Source organism: Ornithodoros turicata, unplaced genomic scaffold (assembly GCF_037126465.1).
Source record: "Ornithodoros turicata isolate Travis unplaced genomic scaffold, ASM3712646v1 Chromosome22, whole genome shotgun sequence".
Taxonomy (NCBI): Eukaryota; Metazoa; Arthropoda; class Arachnida; order Ixodida; family Argasidae; genus Ornithodoros; species Ornithodoros turicata.
Window position 1 is genome coordinate 969,295 of NW_026999340.1, and position 23,482 is coordinate 992,776.

The 23,482-nt window shown below is 46.1% G+C and overlaps 1 long non-coding RNA gene and 1 other non-coding gene across 2 annotated transcripts in view; both read right to left on the reverse strand.

Moving 5' to 3' along the window:
• The window catches only part of LOC135373184 (uncharacterized), a 58,837-nt gene extending 35,708 nt beyond the window's left edge, over window positions 1-23,129 (reverse strand). Inside the window, exons 1-2 of the long non-coding RNA XR_010416325.1 lie at window positions 23,064-23,129; window positions 21,738-21,785 (exon numbers count right to left, since the gene is read on the reverse strand). This is a non-coding gene — a long non-coding RNA (uncharacterized LOC135373184). The remainder of the gene's footprint in view (window positions 1-21,737; window positions 21,786-23,063) is intronic.
• Trnaa-agc (transfer RNA alanine (anticodon AGC)) lies at window positions 10,729-10,801 on the reverse strand. Its single transcript has one exon. It is a non-coding gene; the product is annotated as a tRNA-Ala (tRNA).
• Window positions 23,130-23,482: the final 353 nt, after the last annotated feature.

Here is a 23,482-nt window from a genome sequence, read left to right on the forward strand (position 1 = left end):
TCATAAAACAGAACAGAACAGGTCAGGGCATGCCAGGAGATTGCTCAACTAGCACTGTCACACGAGGAAAAATCAAACGACTGCTGGGGCAACCAAGGGAAGGAAGCACAGAGAGACATTTGACCAGAGTGAAAAAGACGCTCATCGGCATCCAAGTATTTCCATGTACACAGGCAAACTGAATCCCACTGAGGCTGCACTTTTCCACTAACGGCCAACACAGCTGCTACGAACAGAATCATCGTGTGCCATCCACTAGTAACATGTCCATTCCCGCGAGGGGCTAAGAGAGAAATGAATCCTTGCGCCCTCTGCAGGCCTTGCTGATTGGTCGTGACGTCATCCTATTATCTCAAGGCTACACTGTTTTTTTTTTCACTAATGCCCAACGCAACTGCTAGGGACAAGGTACACTGAAAGAATAATCACAGCATGACGTCATCACTCCCTGTCTGAGACATGCAGCTGCATGGTTTAAGGACGCGTATGGCTGCGCTCTAGGCAGGAGACCTATTATTTATTGAATCACTATCCAAAGATTATTTTCTGTGTTCCACTATGATGATTGTGTAAAAAAACAGAAAAACTATCGCAGAAAAGCACAAAACACCATGCGTGAAAGCTTAGCAATTAAGCATTTTAATCCCAAAGACTTACTCAATGACTAGATAGCCTTATGAAAATCAAGAAAGAACAAAATATCACAACAAGCAACACCACCAACGGCTAGTAACGAAGAGTTCAGTGACGGATATCCGTTCCATCTGAGATCCAGGCGTTGAACTGAATAATGACGCTCTTTTCCTCCTGAATAAAGCCAACCATCTGCCCCCTTGCAGTTACTTTCTGAACTACTTTAATCGCCACACTGTTAAGAATCATGCCAGCGCTACTCCCATTCAGATTAAGGGCGAGGCAGCACCATCGTCATCGTCAAGACTCTGCTTCAGCCAGAATGTTTCTTGTGAAAAAGAAAAATATAGGCGAGATGCATCAACAAAAGGAAAGCATGCGTGCATCATAAGACAGAACAGGTCTGGGCATGTCGCAGGACATTGCTCAATGAGCACTGTTACCCGAGGAAAAATCAGATCTTTGAAAGACAACACAGGAAAGCAAGCACAGAGAAACACTTGAACAGAGTGAAGACACTCACCAGCATCAAAGTATTTCCACGTACACTGCGCTTCCTCATTGTAAATGCGCTCGACACCAAATCCACCAGTCGCACACTACCCATCAGTGACAAGCAACACATCTGTTCCGCACAACAGGCAAACTGAATCCCACTGAAACTGAGTCCACTGTCAAATTGGAAAACACGCTCTCCAGCATGAAACTATCCCTAAACACACACACACTCGTCTGATTCAAAAACAGTCATCATAAATCTGCTCGCCACAAAGTTCACAAAAACGCACACCAGCGACCAATGAGAACCAAGCCTCCCCATTTCTGAAGCTACACTTTTTCTCCACTAACGGTCAACAGAATGCTACAGACACCTGAAACATATAAGCAACTGTATCACATCACATCCTGTCTGGAGGTATGTAGGCTACAATTGCAAAAACTAAAGCACACGCTTATAAACAACCATCAACTCAGAGAAACACACTTATTTCTGCAATCAGATAATTAATGCATAATGTAACACACACACACACAACTGCATTGCTCCTGCGTAAAGAAATTTCAGCATTTCTGCACAAATACCTATAACTGCAAACAGCTGACTCCATCAACATATCGAGCAAAGTGAACACTGACACTCAACATCATCTAACAAAAAACAAATAAGCAAACCCACTTCTCATGAATTGAGCTTTGATAGGCGGCTTTCTTCTGCGTAAAAGCAGTGAAAGAAGAAAAGAGCGGTGAAAATTAAAAATTACACGCACTTCTGCTCCAATAGCTGTAACTGCAAGAGCCATAGCGCACGCTAATAAACAGAGAAAAAGACAATTACTTCTGCTATCAGAAAATTATTGTATAATGCGATACACACAGCTGTGTTGTCCCTGCGTGTGTAAAGAGAGCGCAGTACAAGGTCACACAAATTCTCTTAAGAAGGCAGGGAAAATCACTTCTACTCGGATAGCATAATCCGATAAAGTTAATTTTTACCAAGAAAACTAAGCCTAAACACAGCTACCAGGGTGACAGGTATATACTAGTGAACAACAAACAAGCACTCCAATTCACATCTACTGATAGAATATTGGAGCTACAGGCGTGAACCACTCAATAAGAACAAAGCACTGTGCTTGAGGAAAGCATATCAAATGCAGCGTAACAGGACCCGCGTCGAGAGCTCACAGAATAAGGACTTCACCAGGTTCACAAGGCAATTCTCAGCTATGCTGCTGATAAAGTGATAAAACAATGCGCCCGCTGGGGGGGGGGGGGGTCAGTAACGGATCGCGACCATGCGCGCCATTGCGTAAGCGTGTCCAAATCATGAAAATGCCTAATTGCTATGATCAGCTTTCATGCATGATGTTTTCTGTGTAATCATCATAGTAAAAGGGCTGTGTAAAGCCCAGTCGTACGCGTCCTTGAACCATGCAGCCGCATGCCTCGACAGGGAGTGATCGACGTCATGCCGCGACTCAGGTTCCAGGTGGACCTTGTGCCTAGCAGTTGTGTTACGCGTTAGTAAAAAAAAAACAAAAAACAGTGTAACCTTTGAGACAATTGGATAAGGTGAGCGACCAATGAGCAAGGCCCGCAGAGGGCGCAAGTATTCACTTCTCTCTTGGCCTCTCGCGTGTATGGATGTCTTACTGGTTGATGACGCGCGTTGAATTTGTTCGTAGCAGTTCCGTTGGCCGTTACTGGAAAAGTGTAGCCTCAGTGGGATTCAGTGTCTCTCTCATGGGGAGCGGATGTGTTGCTAATCACTCATGGGTGGTGTGGGAGGATAGGCAAGGGCTCATGGGAACTTATAGCGCCTTAAAGCATTACGAGACGACCAGAGGCTGAGGTAGAAGAACAACAACATTCCCGGTGTGCGTAGCAGCAGCGTCAGCCAGGGTAAACTATACCTGAAACAGACGACAGGACAGTGTCCCTCAAAGTTCCCATGCTGCTTTGCGCTGTACGCTTGGTGGCGCGCGCATCTTTTCAAAATCGTCTATTCTGGTGGATTTTGTGTCGAGCGGGTTTACAATGAAGTAGTGCTGTGTACGTGGAAATACTTCGATGCTGGTGAGTCTTTTTCACTCTGTTCAAGTGTCTCTCTGTGCTTGTTTTCCTTTGTTGCCCAGCAGTCGTTTGATTTTTTCTCGTGTGACAATGCTTGTTGAGCAATGTCCTGACACGACCTGATCTGTTTTGTCGTATGATCCATCCTTTCCTTTATTGACGCATCTAGTTCTATGTTCTCTTTTTGGGACAAGAAATATTTTTGTTGATCATTCTTGCCTTGACGATGACGCTAGTGCTGCCACACCCTTGATCTGGACGAGAGCAGTGCTAGAGTGATTGTGAATAATTTCACGATTAAATTAGTCAGAAAATAACGGCAAGATGGACAGGTGCGTGGCTTTAGAGGAGATAAAAGCATTACAAGTTTGTTTTCTGCCTGACTCCTCGATTATACGGATGTGATCATCTTGTACACGCTTTGTTTGCGACTAGCAGTGATATGCCAGTGCATGTCGGGCGCGGGTTCTTGCTGTTCGTGTCCGTGCATCCCCGCCATTTTCTGTCTTCCTCAAAAGCTGCCTTGACCTCGGGAACGAGGGTAGCACTTGCATGATTCTTAATAATTTTGTCATGAAATTAATTCAAAACGTAACCGATACGCGGTCACATACATGACTTTACAGGATGTCCAGCGATCAGTGTAAAAACCTAGGGGTGATGAAAGCATGGGACTTGCTTTATGCGACTCCTGAAGGATTTTGCCACCTACTGTAATGATTTTCGTTAGTGTGATGAATTAATTAGTGGAATTTTGCTAATTAATTTCTGAAAAATGCCAAGGAAACGTGACGTTTTTTTCTGCCGGAATTGGAAAGGCCATGTCTGGAATAGCGTATCGCAGTCAAAATTAGCTGATTTTGCGCACGTTGTTCAGAGAAAGATTACTACCCAAAAAGCACCCGTAATCCTATCGCAAGTCGATCGCTCTTGCGGCATTCGCTTCGCCACGGGTACAAGTTCCGCCCAAGGGCCCTCCCTCTGTGAAGAAAGCAGGAAGAAAGAAACAAACAAAATCGGTAAACAGGAAGCTTGAAACAGACCGCAATCCTATTATCAATCACCGATAAACGAAGTCACACGGTTTGATTGCGCTTCGGTCAGAAACAAAAATTAAAAAAGGTGCTCGAGCTGCCTGCCGTCTTTGCCGACACAACTGGCATCTGCAAAACGCATTTCTCGCAGCATTCTTTAGCTCTTGTGGTGGGATGATACGGCAGAAGGCGGTTATTTTTGCTGCAATTCTTCTGGCGCTGTAGACTCCGTTTGGTACACGGCGTCGTTGATTCTGCCCCACAACTAGAAGTCCAGTGGTTTGAGATCTGGGGACCTCGGTGGCCAGCGAACCGGCCCATGACGGCCAATCCACATATCCCCGAACAGGTTGTACTAAAATCTTTTGGCACTGCCAGACGAGTGCGGTGGGGCACCATCATGTTGGAACTACATCGTGGCGCGTCTGCTTAAGGGTCGCTCTTCTACGAAGTCGAAGACGTTCTTCATGAGTATTTCGTGCACGTAACGCTGCGCTGTCAGGCCGCCGCTGTAGTACACTGGACCGAGTATGGCGCTATTAAATATCCAAATCCAAACACTAAAGGACCATTTAGTTCATTTTTAAAATAACAAATTAGCCAAGACGAAAACAAAGTTTATTCAGCTCGTGCTGGGCTGTACCGTCATGGTGATGACGATACCGATACAACTTCCCTTCAACCGCTAACAAGTTAAACAAAGAATACTGCTTATTGTTATTTTTTTCACATTGAACTGTTCAGCTGTGCTGCTTAAAGTTCTCATCATAACACAACCTGTTGGGTTGTCGTCTCTGCCGAGTGGGACGCTGTCCTGTGGAGGTCGAGGCTGGCGCTGAAGGTGTGTGGTGCAGAGCAGGTGACGACGGTCTACTGTCGGATGGCGCTGTAGCCGTGCCAGCCGGACCTTCGCCGAAGTCGTCGTCCCATGCCGGTCCCTCTTGGTCCGGCAGATATGGCTCGTTCGTTTTGAGTAGGTGCCTGCGGTTACGGCGAAGAACTCGGTAATCCTGTGTCACCACGTTGTAAGACCGCGGGGCAACTTGGCTCTGCAGCATCGCCTTGAGGGCGCAGCGATTATCTTCGCGTACGCGGACTGTGTCCCCCTCCTGTAGAGCCGTTACTGCCGGAGATTGCTTGTGTGGCTGCGTCCTTTTCCACACTGGTGGTGGTACGTCCTGCGAAAAGTCCGGTACGCGGGACCGCAACCGACGTCCCATTAACAATTCGCTCGGGCATCTTCCGTCTTCAAGTGGCGTCACGCGATAAGCTAGTAGGCCGAGCCAAAAGTTTTCCCCATTTCTCATGGATTTCTTTAGAATGCGTTTAATCACTTCAACTCCTTTTTCTGCCAAGCCGTTTGAACTTGGAAAATACGGGCGCGGCGTTGTGTGCGTGAAGTCATATAGCTTTGCCAGCTGACGGAAGTCTTGGGGTGTGAATTGTGGACCATTATCCGTGCACACCTCCAACGGAATCCCGTGCCGTGCGAATATACTTCCTAGTTTTTCCACCACGGTGTGTGCACTCGTGTTGTCTAGCTGTTCGACTTCCAGGAAGTTAGAGTACGCATCGTAGGCAGAAAGACTTTCTGGCGTACTGGCACAAGTCGACTCCAATTCGTTGCCATGGACGGGAGGGCACTTGTCTCATTACTAATGGCTCCTGGGCCTTCTGGTAAGAGTGGGCAGGTGGCACATCGTTTGATCAGTGACTTTATGTCTCCGCTGAGACCGGGCCAAAATACCAGCTGGCGAGCCCTTGTCAAGGATTTATTAATACCGAGGTGTCCATCATGAATTCGCTGAAGCATCTCTGATCTCATGCTTGTCGGTATTACAACCTTCGTGCCGGTCAATTCAGACTGCACTGTCTTGAACTCTACCATGATGGGTTGGTGGTTTTCCAGTTGCTCCATAATTTTACGCAGTGTGGAGTCCTTCGCAGTTTCAAGGGCTAGTCGTGCTGCTGTTGCATCGCTAACAAGGCTCTTGCGAGTTTCGATAGCATGGTCTTCGACGTCATTGGAGGCTACATGGGCGTTATTTCCATGGGCCCGTGATAGCACGTCGGGGACGATCAAGTTTTTTCCCGGGACGTAAAGCAACTGGAAATCGTACCTCATCAAGCGCAAGAAAAAACGCTGGAGTCTCGGTGGCATATTGCCGATGGCCTTCTTCGAAATAGCTAACAGTGGTCTATGGTCGGTCTCCACCAGTATCTGTCTGCCGTAGACAAAGTCGTGGAACTTTTCCATGCCGAATACAATTCCAAGTGCTTCCTTTTCTATCTGGGAATAACGGGTTTCTGATTCAGACAGTACCCGAGAAGCATAAGCCACTGGACGCCATCCCTGTTGACGTTTCTGAAAGAGTGCTGCTCCCAGACCTACCCTCGATGCATCGGTGGCCACCTTAGTGGGCTTGTGCAGGTCAAACAGAGCTAGGAGAGGGGCCGTAGTGAGTGCCTGCTCAAGATGCCACCATTCTTTCTCAGTCGCACGGCTCCATTCGAAAATGCTGCCTTCACGGAGCAGGGCTCTCAGTTGTTCTGTTTTTCCAGCTAGGTCTGGTATGTACTTTCCAAAGTAGTTTATCAGTCCTAGAAATCGATGTAGTTGTTTCTTGTCAGTTGGGTGCGGAAACTCTTGTACACTGCTGATGAGCTGCGGACTGGGTCTTGTCCTCTCGCTGGAGATGACGTCACCCAGAAACTCTACTTCCGTTCTGGAAAATTTGCATTTTTCCAGATTAAGTGTCGGGTGCTGCTCCTGTGCCCGAATCAGCACCGCGCGTAAGCGTTTGTCGTGTTCCTGCGGTGTCTTATCCCAGACTAGAATGTCGTCGATGCAGACTCTAACACCGAATAGTCCTTCAAATATGTTGGCCATAGTCTGCTGAAAAACTTCGGGGGCTGATGATATACCAAACTGAGCCTGAGGTAGTGATATCGTCGAAACGGCATGCCCATAGTACAAATCTTGGCGGTTTCTTCGTCGGGGGGAATCTGGTGATATCCCGAATTGGAAAAAAACCCGCGCATCGGCAAATTCCGCTTGGATGTCCTCTCGTTTTGGTAACTGATAGTATTCCCGTTTTAAGTGCTCATTTATGCGCCTCAGGTCCAGGCAAAGTCGCAGCTGTCCGTTCTTCTTTTGTGCTATGACCACTGTACTAACCCAGTCAGTTGGGCCGTCGGCCTTCCTTAGGATTCCTGCGTCAACCAGGCGGTGAAGCTCCTGTTCTACCGGTCGTCGAAGAGAATGCGGTATTCGACGAGCTGGCTGTACAACAGGAACCGTGCCTTCTTTAAGCTCCATTTTGTACGTTCGGTTGACGCACCCTAGGCCCCGGAAAACACGGGGGAAGTCGTTCAACATCTTTCTTCCTTCGTCAGTCATTTGAAGCACGGCGCCCACTCGGCTGATGAGTTTGAATTGTTCACATGCTGAGAGGTCGAGGATTGGTGTCCGCGCTTTTTTTACAACAAAGAACTGCACGGGATTCGTATTCCCATTATATGCCATATGCAGCGTAGTGACCCCACAGTGTGCGATTACCCCTCCGCTGTAACTTCGTAGTCTCGCGCTGGTATGGCGAACTTCTGCGCTGGGCACATTTCGCTGCACCCAGGATCTCGGAAAGCAAATTAGCCTGTGCTCCGGTGTCAACCTTAAAGGAAATAGGACGTCCGGATACATGTGCTGAGATGATCCAGTCTGGCCCTTGCGATGCGCAGCTGCCGATCTCGAGGACGGAAAACTCCTCTGTGCTGTCCTCAACAGGTGCGGCACTTATGTCATTCACTGGTGCTCGGCAGCAGGAAGCAAAGGGGTTGTACTTCTGGCAACGTCGACAAATCTTCCCAAAAGCAGGGCAAGTGCGATGACGATGAACGAAGTTGCAGTTCCCACACCGACGATCCGCACCCCGGTCACTGTGTCGTTCTCGGGTCCAGTTCCGCGCTGCATTTACCCCCTTCTCTTTTTCTTCGAACGTGAGGCTGCGAAGTGTCTCTATTTCACTCGCTCGGCACTGTCTTATCCATGGTTAAGTTAATCTCTCTGAGGAGCCGTTGGCGCAGTTTCTTGTTTGCAATTCCATAAACAATTTGATCTCATATCATTGAATCTTCCAACGTAGAAAATTCACATGACTTTACTTGAATGCGTAAATCGCGATAGAAAGCTTCGAAAGCCTCACCCTCCTCCTGCATTCGTATCCTGAACTTATACCTTTCGTAGGTCTCATTCTTGGGTATGCAATAGTCCTCGAACTTCTGGAGCGCCTCGTTAAATGATCTGCCTTCCGGAAGGTCAAAAGTTTGATACACTTCTTGTGCTTCTTCTCCCGCGGCATGAAAAAGCAACGCTACCTTTTGAGCGTCATGATTGAGCGATGATTTTGCTGCCCCCGGCTGTTGTGGAAGCTCGGTGGCGCCTTTGGAGCCTTTGCTTGAAGCGACGCCAGTTCTCTGCGACGTTGCCTGCGAAGCTCAGTCCTGATGGAGCTCGTAGGCCTTCCATGATATCGGCGTTCGAAACGTGGAACTAAGGACACTTCTGACACCATGTATCGTGCAGCCAAGACGAAAACAAAGTTTATTCAGCTCGCGCTGGGCTGTACCGTCATGGTGATGACGATACCGATACAAAGGTGGTCATACTAGAAGTGGACTCTTGCTTTCCGACAGTCATACAGGCTTTTGCAACATAAGGTGGCATGGACTAAAGTAGTACACCAGCCGGTGCTTTTTTTTCTAAATAATGAAGCAACTAAAGAGTTGCGAAGCGGCGAAACAGTTGTTTGAAGCCCATTGCAGAAGGTGTGCCTGCTTTCCGATAACATGTTTTAATGATATTCTAGAAGACATTTATCCGTATGAAATATTGCACTCTGCAAGAAACACTGGAATGTTCTTGATGTTGTACATTTGTTGGCCAGCCAAGAGAGCGAACAACTGCAAATTGATGAGCCAGCAGTGGTGCTTGTCAGTCCCTCTCCAAACTCCGCAGTGCAGCACGTTCGACAGACAAGTGCATTGGGGATAGTCGGTGGTGGTATTATCAAGAATAGCTCCGTGTTCCTATTATCGTAGCTTGAGGTATTTTCCCAATAAGGCTGACATAGATAAGCCAGCCCATCCTTAGCCTTGCTGGCTTCCGTACATTGTGCTGGTTGGGAACTCGCCATACTCGTTGGGCCATACTCGGTCCAGTGTACTACAGCGGTGGCCTGACAGTGCAGCGTTATGTGCACGAAACACTCATGAAGACAGCCTTCGACTTCGTAGAGATGTGGTTCCAACATGATGGCGTCCCACCGCACTCGTCTGGCAGTGCCAAACGGTTTTCGGACAATCCCTTCGGGAATATGTGGATTGGCCGTCGTGGGGCGGGTGGCCACCGAGGTCCCCAGATCTGACAGCACTGGACTTCTACTTGTGGGGCAGAATCAACGACGCCGTGTACCAAACGGAGTCTACAGCGCCAGAAGAATTGCAGTAAAAAATAACCGCCTTCTGCCGTATCATCCCACCACAAGAGCTAAAGAACTTGCTGGAAGAAATGTATTTTACAGATGCCAGTTGTGCATCGGCGAAGACGACAGGCACTTCGAGCACTTTTTTTTATTTCTGTTTTCACTGAGAATAAAAGGGCACAAAACTGTGGTTCTGTCCAAAGCGCAATCTAACCGTGTGACTTCGTTTATCGGTGATTGATAATAGGATTGCGGTCTGTCTCACTCTTCCTCTTTACCGAGTTTGTTTCTTTCTTCCTGCTTTCTTCGCGGAGGGAGGGCCCTTGGGCGGAGCCTGTATTCGCGGCGAAGCCGGCGGAGCGCAGGAGCTTGTATTGGTAACACTGTGGGACCAACGTCGGTTCCGAGGCTTGAAGAGACCTCGGGCACCTTCAGTAGCCTTTATTGGCGTGTCGGATGGATCATATACTCAAAATACAATTTGTTGGGACACGTTCGTTACGTGTGGTGGGCGCGAAACGTTTGTAACGGTGACGGGAATGTGTTTTTGCAATTAACATGCACGCTTGCAACGAGTCAAAGATATCAGCTAAATACCTACCATCCTTCCCTGTCAAATACTGTGTTTTTAACACAGGTTATCGTCTATAATGTGATTACTTGCTGAGCGGAGCTGTGAAACCAGCATAATTTTTCCTTCACGAAATAAAACACAATGTTTGACACCATATTCTCAATTCAAATGTGGTGTAAAAAAGGTGTATTAGACTGTAAACAAATGTTTCAACACCCCACATTACACCCTTAATAATCGACATTGAATAAAACGTGGTGTATGCCGATATTACACTTTTAGTAATTCCCCTCTTGCACCCTTTGCGGAACAGAAAATCGTCATGAAAGAACTGATGTTCTGAGGCTGGAACAACATAGAAAGGACAAGTACATACAAATCCTCAATTTTCCTAAGAAATTAACGATGAAAGATGAAAGTCACTGAATAGGTTAGCCAGCTGTAGGTCTCGAACCCACATCTTCTGGATTGCTGGTCCAGAGCTCTACCAATTGAGCCAAGCTAACACGCCTTCGCAGCGACTTCCAGGGTGCGTCATCTCAAGAGACAAACCAGCCACTCTCTCGCACTCATCATCCTTTCACTCTTACATTTTTGCGCACTCATACACACATTCATACGACGGGATTGACGCAGGCGGCAACTGTTGAACATGAAAGAACTTATGTTCTGAGGCTGGAACAACATAGAAGGGACAAATACATACAAAGCCTCAATTTGCCTAAAAAATTAACGATGAAAGATGAAAGTCATAGAAAAGGTTTATTGTGCCCCGGCATACAGCAATACAGTCTTTTAAAAAGCAGACAGGAAAGGCTGTAAGCAGCCTTGGCCTCGGGGTACGTGCATCGGTGTTATCGGATGCTCGAATGCTATCACAACGTTTCTCCCCTTTCACTTTTGGTTGAGTGATTACAAACACTAATACCCAGTTCAACACATAACGCAAATAACATACAATATGATCTACATTCACTTATTTTGAAGTATACCCGTATCTATCGCGCTTCCGTCTAACACGCTGACTGAGCCTCAATACAGGCATTTGTTGAATAACGTCCTCAGCTCGAGGGGATGTCACAGAACTTGACACTACGGTGTCGGTACAATCATCATGAACATGTAACGGTATTTGAAAACGCCTTTGCGTTCTGCTAAATGGTCGTAAAGCCTGCTGTTCATGTTTGCATTCATTCCTTCTCAAATGATCGCTGTGCACGAAACCAATCCGACCTTGAACTCTTACAAGGAACGTGACCACTGACTTTGATTGATAGTGACTCTAGGTACCCACTTGACTTCTTCGTTTCGTTTGGTCTCCACAAACACCTTGTCACCGGCTGAGTAGGAATGAAATTGACGACGCAGACTATCTGCGCTGGCTTTTATTCGTGCCCTTCTTTCAATTTGCACCGACGCCGAGTCGGGTTTCAACAAGGTTAACCTTGACCTCAACCGTCGTTACAGAAACAACTCCCTTGGAGATAAACCTGTAAAAGTATGCGATGTTGTACGATAGGCGAAAAGAAAGTTATCAAGTCGATGCTAACAAGCGTGTTCTTTCCTGCTCGCGGTGCGTTTTTGATTGACTGAACAGCACGCTCCGCGGCGCCATTTGGCTGGGCGTGATACGGGGAATGCACACATGTTTTACCCCATTTCCTCTCATGAAATCACTAAAAACTACAGACCTAAGTTGGGGACCGTTGTCACTTACAACGGTGTGAAGTAATCCATAGGCGGCAAACAAAGTAAACACACCAAGAGTCGTCTCAGCAGTGGTAGTAGACATTACATGTACATCAATCCAACGGGAATGTGCATCAACGACGACAAGGAACATTTCCTCATCTTTTTCCGCAAAGTCTACGTGGATGCGCTCCCACCTTTTAGTGCACTACGCCCACGGCTGTAAAGGTGTTGGTGGTAACAAACTTTTAACACTTTGACAAATGTGACACTCTCAAAATCATCATCTATCTTCGGCCACCAAACAATACTTCTTGCCAATGCTATCATTTTGTTGATACCACGGTGACCTTCGTGAATGAGGTGAACAACTGTCTGACGTAAAGCACTTGGAATTACAACTCGATTGTTCCAAACAACGCAATCTCGGTCAACAGACAGTTCTAACTTTGTGTAAAAATACGGTTTCAACTCGTCTGCAACGTGACTAAGCCATCCATTCCACCACACCTCGCGTACAACTCTTAACATAGGATGTCTTGTGGTAGCAGCGGCGACGTCCTTAGCAGTTAGTGGTAGAGCCTCCTTTGGTGAGAAGTACAGAATTTCAGAGCTCTCGTCACCTTGTTCTTTCAGAGGAATCCTGGAAAGCGCATCGGCAGGTCCTAGCACCGTACCCTTTCGATTCTCAATCCGGTAGCGATAGTTGGTGAGAATGTTTGACCACCTCTGAATCCTGCCTATCGCTACACTACTTGCGGGTCTTTTGGGATCAAATAACTCAGTCACTATAACGAGTTCTGGTCCCAATAGATACTTCAAAAACTACTTTAGCCCGAAAATAATAGCGAGGGCCTCCCTCTCTATTTGTGCTACCACGAATCCACTCTCAAACCCACCAGAGCCGTATATTAAAAGGTAGTCTGGCCATTAATGGGTCATGCCCATACCTGAAGCACCACCCACTTTTTCAGCTTTCCGACCAATGAAGTCTTGAAATATGGGGCGCTATCAATCAGCCTATCCTCACTATTTGCCCCCTATCCAACATGGGCAGCGCCATTTTGGGTGGCAAGTGGATTGGATGGGATTGAAATGGATACCTCTCGCAATCTGCAAAAGTAGTGGATTGTTGGTGCAAATTTGATAAGCGCCACCTAGGGAGCGTAAGGCACGTCGGGAATTGTCGTCTGCTTCTGTCGTTGTACCGCTGCCGTCAGAACCACCTGCTGGGACACATTCTGTTGTCGGTATGATTTTTAAACAAATCTACATGAATAGTTGGAATAAAAGAGGCAAGAATGTTTATATCCATGAAATCCAGCTGTTAAAAATAAGGTTGTACAGCACAGCGCCGTTTCTATTATGATTTCGTTGTTATCGCCGTGTTCACTAGGCCTAACACCGGCGACAAAACGTATTATTTTCAGTTAGATATCGATGGATGAGCATAAGTTGAAACTGATTTCCGAGGAATTTATATTAGGATGTACATTTGCAGCGTAAAGTCAGGTTAGTCTGTGAAAATTTTTTGTCACGAAATCCCCGCTTCACTGTGTTTGTTTTCGTCGCCATTTTGGGTGGCAGTATGGTGTTATGGCGACACCCTTGGTAAAAAGCAAACCAATCAGAGGAGCGAAACTGTGATTGACAGGTCGAGCCTCTTTTTGTGACTCCTCCCAATGGCCAGACTCCCTTTTAATATACGGCTCTGAAACCCACCACGCGCACGCGCCACCTGTTTTTTTTTTTAAATATGTCACGAATGTCAAAAATGAAATGAATGTTAATGAATGTTAAATGAATGTTAAACATGTCACCGAATACAATGAAAGGAAGAAAACTGCTAAACCCCCTCCGCAAGCTTCAAGGCGGATGTATGCTGGCCGCCTGTTTTATATAGCTCGTTCTTGCATTCTCGAACGATGGAGGCTTTCCGTAAACAGACAAACAAAAACAGGATACCATGCACAAGCAGTCTCTCCATGCTTTTGGAATCTGGTTTCCGGTGTTATCAAACCATTTGTGGCATCACACTCTTTGCATGAGCCCCTGTTGTGTACCACCTGCTGCATCATGCGCCCGCTCGTACTCACTAGCCCGTTTTTATCGTGGTCTAAAAATAGTCACTTCCCACAACCGGGGCTTTATATGAATGTTGTGCATACCTATAAGTCGTTCGAGATCTGCACTACTTCAAGAAGCTACTTGTCTGAGATTCCTGAGCCGACTCCACAGGTATCCTTCGCACAGAGAGTCGGGAAGGTACGGTTGTTCTCATCGTGAGGAAACTCAGCTAATATTTCCAATTCATTCTCTGTGTACAGAATCGCATAGGAAGAAGTCATCATAACACAAAGTCATCTGTGTTCCAGAAAACCACGTGATTCTAAAGAATGCAATGCTTGATGCGTTTGACTTGTGGAAGATCGAAACGATTTACGGGAACTCCTGATGGAAAATGATACGCAAAGGTGCCCAATCGTTTCAAGCAGTTAACGGATTTTGGAAGAACTGCATAAGCTGTCGAATCTAACGCTACATAAGGAGTGATTCAAGGACGGTGAAAGACTTGCGTCCCCTGACATATCAGCACAAAGAAAAAGTGTGACGGCTGCGAGCGTATTTTGCAATTTAAAAATACAGTGTGTCGCGTGAATGGATTAGCTCGTATGCAAACGCAGGTTTGCAGCGCCTAAAACACTTAAATGGACACGGAGAAGAGAGCGATTTTAGTGATATTTTAAGGGCTATTCTTACGTGGAGCACTTATCATGTTTGTATCACGTATCAGTTTGTGAGATACAAGTTGAAATTGTTAGTGCGATATGTCGAAGCCGAGACAATCAGCCGGATCCCCGTCAGACGTGACTATGGTGGAAAAACAACCACACGACGTCGCCGATGGAAAGGAGCGAGTTGTATCCACGTGCTTACTAGAGTGTCGTCAATAAAGGACACCTTGTTTTTATGCCACAAACATTTTTTTCATCACCTTTATTGATTTTAGTGACGAGATTATTGGAAAACAGGGTTGTTCAAGCGCTAATCAGAAGTGAAAAATAGTTTGCACACACATCCACGTCCATACAAAAAAATCTTTGACTATGATTTAGCGTGCGCCTTTTTGTGACAAACGTTCACGCGAGATAGTTGCAGGAATGGAGCGACTATGTTGTAGAACATCGCCCTGTGCGCACGAGGGCAACTACCTGTTTCTGCGGGGCGCGAACCAGCAGCAACATCAGCGCCCTAACAAGTGGTGGTTTAGCCCGGCACTTTCGGTCTCGAGTTGGCTGCACATGGTCGTTTTTTTTTTCTGTGGGTTTCGTTCAGATTTCCTTGATGCGCTTGAAACCCCATGCAGAACCCGCCGATGAAATTGTTGAGCCCGGAATGGCGCTGTGTAAACTTTGCCTGCTTGGATAGCCAGGAAGGTAGACGTTGCTCTATACGGACATCGCGAAATCTTCGTTGTTTACACACACTGTGATCAACAACACGTTTTTTAATGAAAGAAGTTTATTTTACCAAAGCATAGTACAATCCTTGGAATAGTATGGACATGGATGTCTGTGCGAACTATTTTCCACTCCTGATTTGCGCTTGAAGAGCCCTGTTTTTCAATAATCTCGTTGCTAAATCAATAAAGAAAAAGTTGTTTGTGGCATAAAAAGACGGTGTCCTTCATTTACAACACTGCAAAAGCGAGCCCTTTGTTTTTGGTTACAGAGAAGCTTATTTCAGCAATCACAGGTGGGCTGCTTTGACATGGGCTCATATAGGGATTCTTTTCTTCGCATAGAGTTGTGTGATCACAGTTTACTTTTGGTATACGTTTTAATACGAGTGGCCACGATGACTCGGGAAACATGATTGACAAACCCAAACTGCGGAAGGTTTGATATAAACCAGATGGCTCGAACACGTTGTGGCAGGTTCATCCTCAAGGTGGCCCAGTTTCTCGAGGTGGGCTCATAGGGATTTTTTTCTTCACATAGCGTTGTGCGATCACAGTTTACTTTCGGTATACATTTTAATACGTGTGGCCTCGATGACTTGAAAAACGTGATTTACGACCACCGAAGCTTTGATATAAAACAGATGGCTCGAACACGTTGTGGCCGGGTTCATCCTCAAGGTAACCCAGTTTCTCGAAAACAACCTTCGGAGTACGCGGAAACAATCGAGCACTGATATAAAACAGATGGCCCCAGCATGTCGGGACATGGACCGAGAGGGGTATATTACGCGCGAGTGGTCTGGCTATCTAGTTTTCTGTGCGGCTGGCACGGTAAGTGGAGCGTCCTTTGTTGACATGGGGGTAGGTTTCTGTACCTGGAAGGTGCGCGATAGTTTGATGTGTCTTTATCGGCGCATGTTGAGCCCGTGTGTCGCCATCATACGCAGAATATGCATCCAAAAAATTTTGTTGTGTGTGTGTGTGTGTATAGCTACGTGATAACGGTGTGTGCATGCCTCTCAGGTGACAAATTGCAATATACCCGATATGGGCAGGCTAAAATTGCGTGAGCTGTCCATGCGCCCGAAATTCGTGTTTCAGATATTGCGTGCTGTATGGTGCTCTGATCGCTGTGCTCAGCGATCAGCATGCACCAATCATCGTGAAGTGGGCGGAGCCCAGCCATTAGCGTAAAGGGGTAGAGCTATGGTCAACCAATCAACGATCAGAAGGCTTAGCATGGGCCAATCAACGAGAAGTGGGCGGAGCTGACGGCGGCCAATCAGATGGCTTACCATTGGCTTGTGTTGGATTAGAACTGGATTGTGTTGGCTTAGAACTGGACTGTGTTGGATTCTAACTGATTTTGGCTTAGAACTGGATTAGAACTGGATTAGCGAAAACTCTTGACTATAGGACCTCTAATTATACTACTGATGCGTGTTTATAGTCAACAGCTGTTGTGTTTTCTCATCAATTTCCAATTGGTGATACGCCTGTTTCAAATCTAACAACGTAAACATCTTCCCACCAGTGATGTCAGCAAAGATGTCTTCTTGATGTGGCAAGGGATCACTCAAAACGTGGAATTGAGCCTGTTGGTACTGAATATCGGATTAAAAGCGCTAAAATCAGACGAGGACATAGGCACCTTCCGTGTGTGTTGTCCTCGTCTGATCTTAGCGCTTTTAATTCGGTGGCAAAGGGTAGTGAGTCATCTGCGATACAGCGTTTACCGTGACACGATAATCACCACAAATTCTCACACTTCTTCCGTCTTTCTTGCGCACACTAACCAGAGGAGTTGTCCAATCACCTTGATCTACTTTGTAGATTATTCCACTAGTTTCTAGGGCTCTTAGCTCACTTTCAACTTGTTCTTTAAGTGCGTACGGGACGGGTCTGGCTTTGCAGAAGACAGGTGTAGCGTCATGCGAAAGTACGACAGAGCCTGTGAACCCTTCAATTTTCCCCTGAACACCAGAGAACACTTCTGCGGAAGTTCTTCTTCCGTACTAATAACATGCACAGTGCACAGAACTAAACTGCATCCAGTTTAAAGTAATGCCTTTGACATTTGACATTTATTTATTCTACCAAAACAAATGAAAATACATAGATGAATATACACATAGAGGAACCAGAGGGAGTACTCCTGGTTAAAGGTTCCTCATCAATCGCAAAATGAAGATATTATAACAGAGCACAATGATCAAAACAATTGAAGATGATACAATACACTTGATGATACAGATGCAATTGTACAATACTCTTATATCATTGTCAAAAAAAATTCAAGTGGAACGGAGATAGATGATACAAAGAAACGAAGTTGGTTACAAACGAGATGCATTATGGAATAACACATGCTTTAGTTTGTTTCTAAATAGCGGATAAGAACGAATGCATGTTATGTCACGTGTTAGTTGGTTCCACTCGCAAGCTGCACGGAACAAAAACGACAGCTTCCCATAGTCTGTATAAGACGTAGGTAGGTTCAACAGACCTCCAGCTCCTGCCCTAGTACGCCGGGTTGAACGAAGGTGAAGAAAATTTATTTTTGGCAAAGTGAGGTTAAGTTGTAATATACGGTAGGTCAGGCTTAGGATACTATAAGAGATTATGTCATGAACTGTAAGAATACGAATTTCGTGATATGGGACATGAGCGAGCAACGGTAACCCAAATGTAATTCTGATAGCTCTGTTTTGAATTACCTGAAGAGCACGAAGATGAGTTTTGTGAGTTAAACCCCACACAGAAGCACAGTACGTCAGATGAGAGTGTATGAAAGCATAGTACAAGTTAAGCAGAATGGATTGGCCTTGTAACCAATCACGGCCCAAGTGGGGCGGCATCGACGCATTTGGCTGAGATGCTACAAGTGTCGAAGACACTTTCTTGCATTGGCCCTCATAGCACACTTCTAGATCTACAAAACCTACGACAGGAATATGCGATGCTTCATAGCTCGTCAAGGGAGATGACGAATCAGAAGCACTTTGACATGAAAATAATCGACGGTACTCGTCAATTGTCATGACAGATACGGCGGAACCCGCGTCAATTTCCATGCAAACGCTCTTCCCATTCATTTGCAACTGTACCTTGTAAGGAGACGAACTTCTGTTCGGAGAAGTGCATACACGCTAGTAACATCAGACGTATTTTCTACCGCGTTGACATTTTTCAGTTTTTGTCGCGGTTTCCCTAGTCCTGTGTCTTTGCTCTGCACGCCCTCGCGATGTGACCATAGCGGTGACATGAATGACACTGACAGTTTATAAGAGGGCATGCCTTCGCTAAATGACTAGTATCCCCGCAACGATAGCAGTTCTTTGGGTCTTGTGCTTTCGCTGGCCATTTGTACATTGGGTTGCCAGTACATGTCTCCGACGTCCGGTTTCAAAACACTTTCATGCGAAGCTGACGCAGGGTGCATTTCGTGGATCTGCGCAGCGGCGACTTCCATGGCCAGTGCCACCGAACACACACCATCCCACGCTGCGTCGGTTTCTTTGAGTGTGAGTAGACGAAGCCTGATGTCGTCATTTAAACCACGAAAGACGAATTGGTCACGAAGGTTTCCATCCAGAGCAGACTGGAAGCCACACAATGCAGCTTGCGATTTTCAGGCCACAATGTAGTCAGAAACGTTTTCCTTCTGTTGGACTCGCTTCCTGAAGATGTAGTGTGTTCCCAGCACGGAACGCTTCGGCTCATAGTGCTTCGTAAGTGTCTCAGCGGCTTTTGCGTACGTAATTGCAGAAGGCTTCGTTGGAGCCACAAGACTACGCAGCGTCGTATACACTTCTTCTCCAGTTGCAGTAAGGAAAAGGCTGACATTCTTGCTGTCATCTATTTCATTTGTTTTGATAAACAGCTCAATTCGCTCCGGCCATAGGTAGCCATCCTAAATGTGTTAAGTGCTTTTCTAGTGCCTTGCGAGGTTGTCGTCCTCCATCGTCTCCAATTACTGTTGTGTCGGCCGGATGAAGTAAGAGTAGAACCGAGCGCCCATGATGACAGCTTTATTGTGCCCCGGCAAACAGCAATACAGTCTTTTAAAAAGCAGACATGAAAGGGTGTAAGCGGCCTTGGCCTCAGGGTCGGTGTTATCGGATGCTCGAATGCTATCACAACACTAACCATCATCCCAGCGATGGTCACCGCTTTCGTCAAGATGGCGTCGTTGATTTTCAACTCAACTGCTTCTCTCCACTCCATTTCTATTTTTCATTTTATACGACCGATAGTTGCCCACAATGAACAGGGTGGTCTGGACACGAGTTAGATGCTCCCCAAATAGTGTGATGACTCCCTGGATGATCCTAATTACTGTGATCCTAACTAGCTGTAATTGCTAATTAATGGCGTCCAGACCCCTTGTTGTGTTCTGGACAGCTGCCCGTCAATTCATAGTAGGGAGTCCCTACAATGGATTCCGTACACACCATCCGGCTTGACAGTAAATACATCGCTCCTCTTTTCAGTGTACGTCTCCATTTTTGGCATATTACGGGAATTGCGTTTTTTTTCCTCCGCAGCCCTCGATGATGTAGTCAATGTGGACCAAAAACAGATTTCAGTGCTTCAGAGAACAATAACCTAAAGCTAGTGAGAAAGAGAGGGGAATATCTTCGTCTAAAGAAAAAGGAAGTTATGGTACCCCAAGTCACCGAGAGAAGTATTCCTATTATGGCGGCCTGTGGAAGACCTTTAGTCTCGTTTCAAAGTGCTGCTTCGAAGTGGCGGACTTGTGTCCGACTAGAGTTGTGTTCTACTCATAATTCTACGGACTCTGGTATAATTCTCTGCTCCCAACCCCCGGAGCTTATCGAGTTGTAGAATACACGCCGACTTGCTAGGTTAGTTTCTTTGTCACTGTGTTTTGATGTACTCCTATTATTCCTGCTACTATCGCTCAACTGAGTACAGTATGGTACTCCTTTTCCCTTGCCCATTCCGAACTCTCCGGAAGCCCCGTTCAATGATGCTAGTGAACATCCTGGGACGGGCGTCCAATGCGATGAGAAGAAATAACGCATTGAAAACGACTCAAAACCGGTCAATTCCTATTTAAGAATACGCGGCTGACATCCATAGGAGGATCCCTTTGATTCTCAGCGAAAGATAAATTGTTTTAATGTAATGTACGGACGAAGACACTTAACTCTTAATTGCTTTTCGCACGAGACATTTTTATCCAGTGTTAACGCCGCGAAGCAACTGTGGCTATGAGCGGCGTATAAATGTGGGCAGATAGAGAGACGACAGCAGGAAGGCCGGGGGGGGAGGGGTTTAGTATGCGTCCTAGGTCGACTCCAAGGGGAACTGTGCTGACATTCGTCTGAAAAGTCTGCCAGAAAACCCGGGGCAAACCTCGGACAGTGCAGCCGATGGTAGGACTCAAAGTCACCACCTTTCAGTTTTTAGCACGACATTAGCTGCCATCAACTTGCGGACGCTTTATTTGCTCCGCCATGCCGTTGGTGAGACCGTTTTGGTAGAATCCCCAACTATACCAAGTAATGCCTTATACCCCTGCTACCCAGTCATCCTTCGACGACCGTTGAAGCTGACCCGATAAGCAGCATTGGATTCAATACCCTTTTAGAAGTTGACGTACTTCCTGGGACGTTTTTACTGGTAGTTGGTTTCAGCGATCGTCGAAGGCTGCGCGTGTAACAGGGGCGGGGGTCACCCATTCCTTTCCAATTTCACTCGGAGGAATGGAGATTTGTGATAATTCTATTCCTTTCAATTCCTCGGAATGAAAATGTATGGTCAATTCCTACTCCTGGAAGGGCTTGACAACTCTACGAATAAAAGGAACGGGTCGCTCACTCTTTCCTCCTTGGTATATTTAGTGTACTTGCTAAGAGGAGGAAAGAGCCCTCAGCCGACAACAGAATAATGTTCTTAGGAAACAGCAGTGTCGAGTTGGTACAAGATGAGACTATTGACGCAGTGACGGCTATGAGACACTTTTCAGGGTTGGATCAAAACATTGAACGCACAACGGAGGTTGAGGTGCCCCCATGGCTAGCTATTGGTTTCCACTTATTATCAGGAATCTATGAGTGTAACCGACACCTCCTTCCCTGCCCGATAAGTGACTGTCTCGAATTTCCTGCTTGAACGCGCCAATCACGGTCATAACTTAAATAGAAAAAGGACACAACCTCTTGCTGCAATAAATTGTCTATGATTCATCAGCGCGGGAACTGTCAACTGTGTGTTTTCAATTAGCGTTACGTTATGTACTTGTAGTAAAGTGGAGAACTTACTGTGTTTTCTGGATTTCTTTGGTCGCCTTTTCCTGGATAGTAACGCAGCTGCAATAGAAAACCATCCAGTTAAAGTACCTATCTGCCATGTCATGGGTTATAGTACGGATGATAGTAGTAGTAACAATAATATTTTATTCAAGCAGTAGTAGCTTTCATCACAGTTTGAAAGATTGCCAATAAAATTCTGTGTTGAACACAGCGCGCATAGAAACATGCCTGAAAATGCTGTTGAGTGTTGTTTCGAAATCGTCTCTGAACAGCATATAGCAAATCTCTCGCATCATATGCAGAAATTCTGCAATCAGGCGTGACAACATGTCCCATGAGCCTCACGTGCTTCGTCGTCTTGGTGGGGGCTTTTATTTCAAGTGCAGGAATCAAAACATCTTCCTGTCTTCACTGTGTTCTTTTCAGGTAAACGTCGTTCAGAGTCATCTTGAACTCGAAGTAGAGGGCTTACAACGTTCTGAACAGAGAACGGGTCTTCTACGGGGGCCAGTAGAGGAACAGTCCGTATTGGAAATATTGGCGTCTTCAGACCTGAGACTTCAAATACATATCGTTTCAACATGTGGTTACCACCACTACAGGGGATGTGAATCAATATTCGCATCTATGGATCGTTGTGGTACCAGCCTTGCGCGGTTATTTCAATTAGTCAACTCAGTTTGCAGGCTGCTTCTGAGGCGCCCGACCTTAGTCATCGTCATCGCGGCGTGCCGGGTCACCAAATGCAGAGGAGGTGGTTCTCCTCAACATGAGTCCTGACCGCCGATGTCCCACCAGACAGATGTGCGTGGCCTCACGCTAGGACGGGGCCGGTAGAACTGAGGAGCTGGCGCTCCAGGCACGTGTATACCTCCTCGTTGTCCACGGTCCTCCTCATTTCTATAGGAGCAGTCTAGCGAATTTTCCGAAAGTCCCACTGCATCAGTGCTACAGAGTCATGCATAGTTTGTTCGTTCACTTCACGTTAATGCGGGCAATAGTGCGTGAAAGCGGCGAAGAAACAACGTGCGCAGACAGTTTATCTTGCCTTCATTACAGCTTCAATCAATTTCTAATAATTTCCGAAGGATTCCAGAAATATTTTCTTGCGATTGTCGGTTCCTCGTAACTTTCATTGTACATCCCTCTGCCGTGTTACTGCTGCTTCCCATGCTACATTTCATGCTTCTCCTTCAGCCAGTACACTTGACACTGAATATCACAAGCAAATAACGAGAGAGCACTTTATGAGCTCACTGCCTATTTGCCTTAGTTTACTTATTACTTACCTCTCTCTACTAGGGACATTGTAAAATATCCGTTAATTCTCCATACCTATTACAGCTTGTTGCTTGCGCTGTTCCTCTTGAAGACCAACTTCCATGACCGTGACAAAGACACGTCCACTTCGAGCACTAGTCAGATTTCTGCTTCCTCTTCTTCCACACATACTCTGAAGTATGCCTTCTGTGTTATGTATCCCTAGATTAATTTGTCAACTGAACAACGCAGTAAATCATTCAACCCTTTATTCGCTCAAAACATGCGTATTCTTAAAAAAAGAAATCATTTCCTATCCCGCAGGCTGAAGCAAAAGCTGTAAAAAGACCATTACAAAAGCTATTATATCGACATGCACCAAATTTTATCCCGCATGTCGCTCATTCAGAGCGTAATGTTGGGTGGTGGAAGAGGAGTTTACGCCAAACACACCTATTTTACACCACATTTAAACTGGGAATATGGTGTTGAAA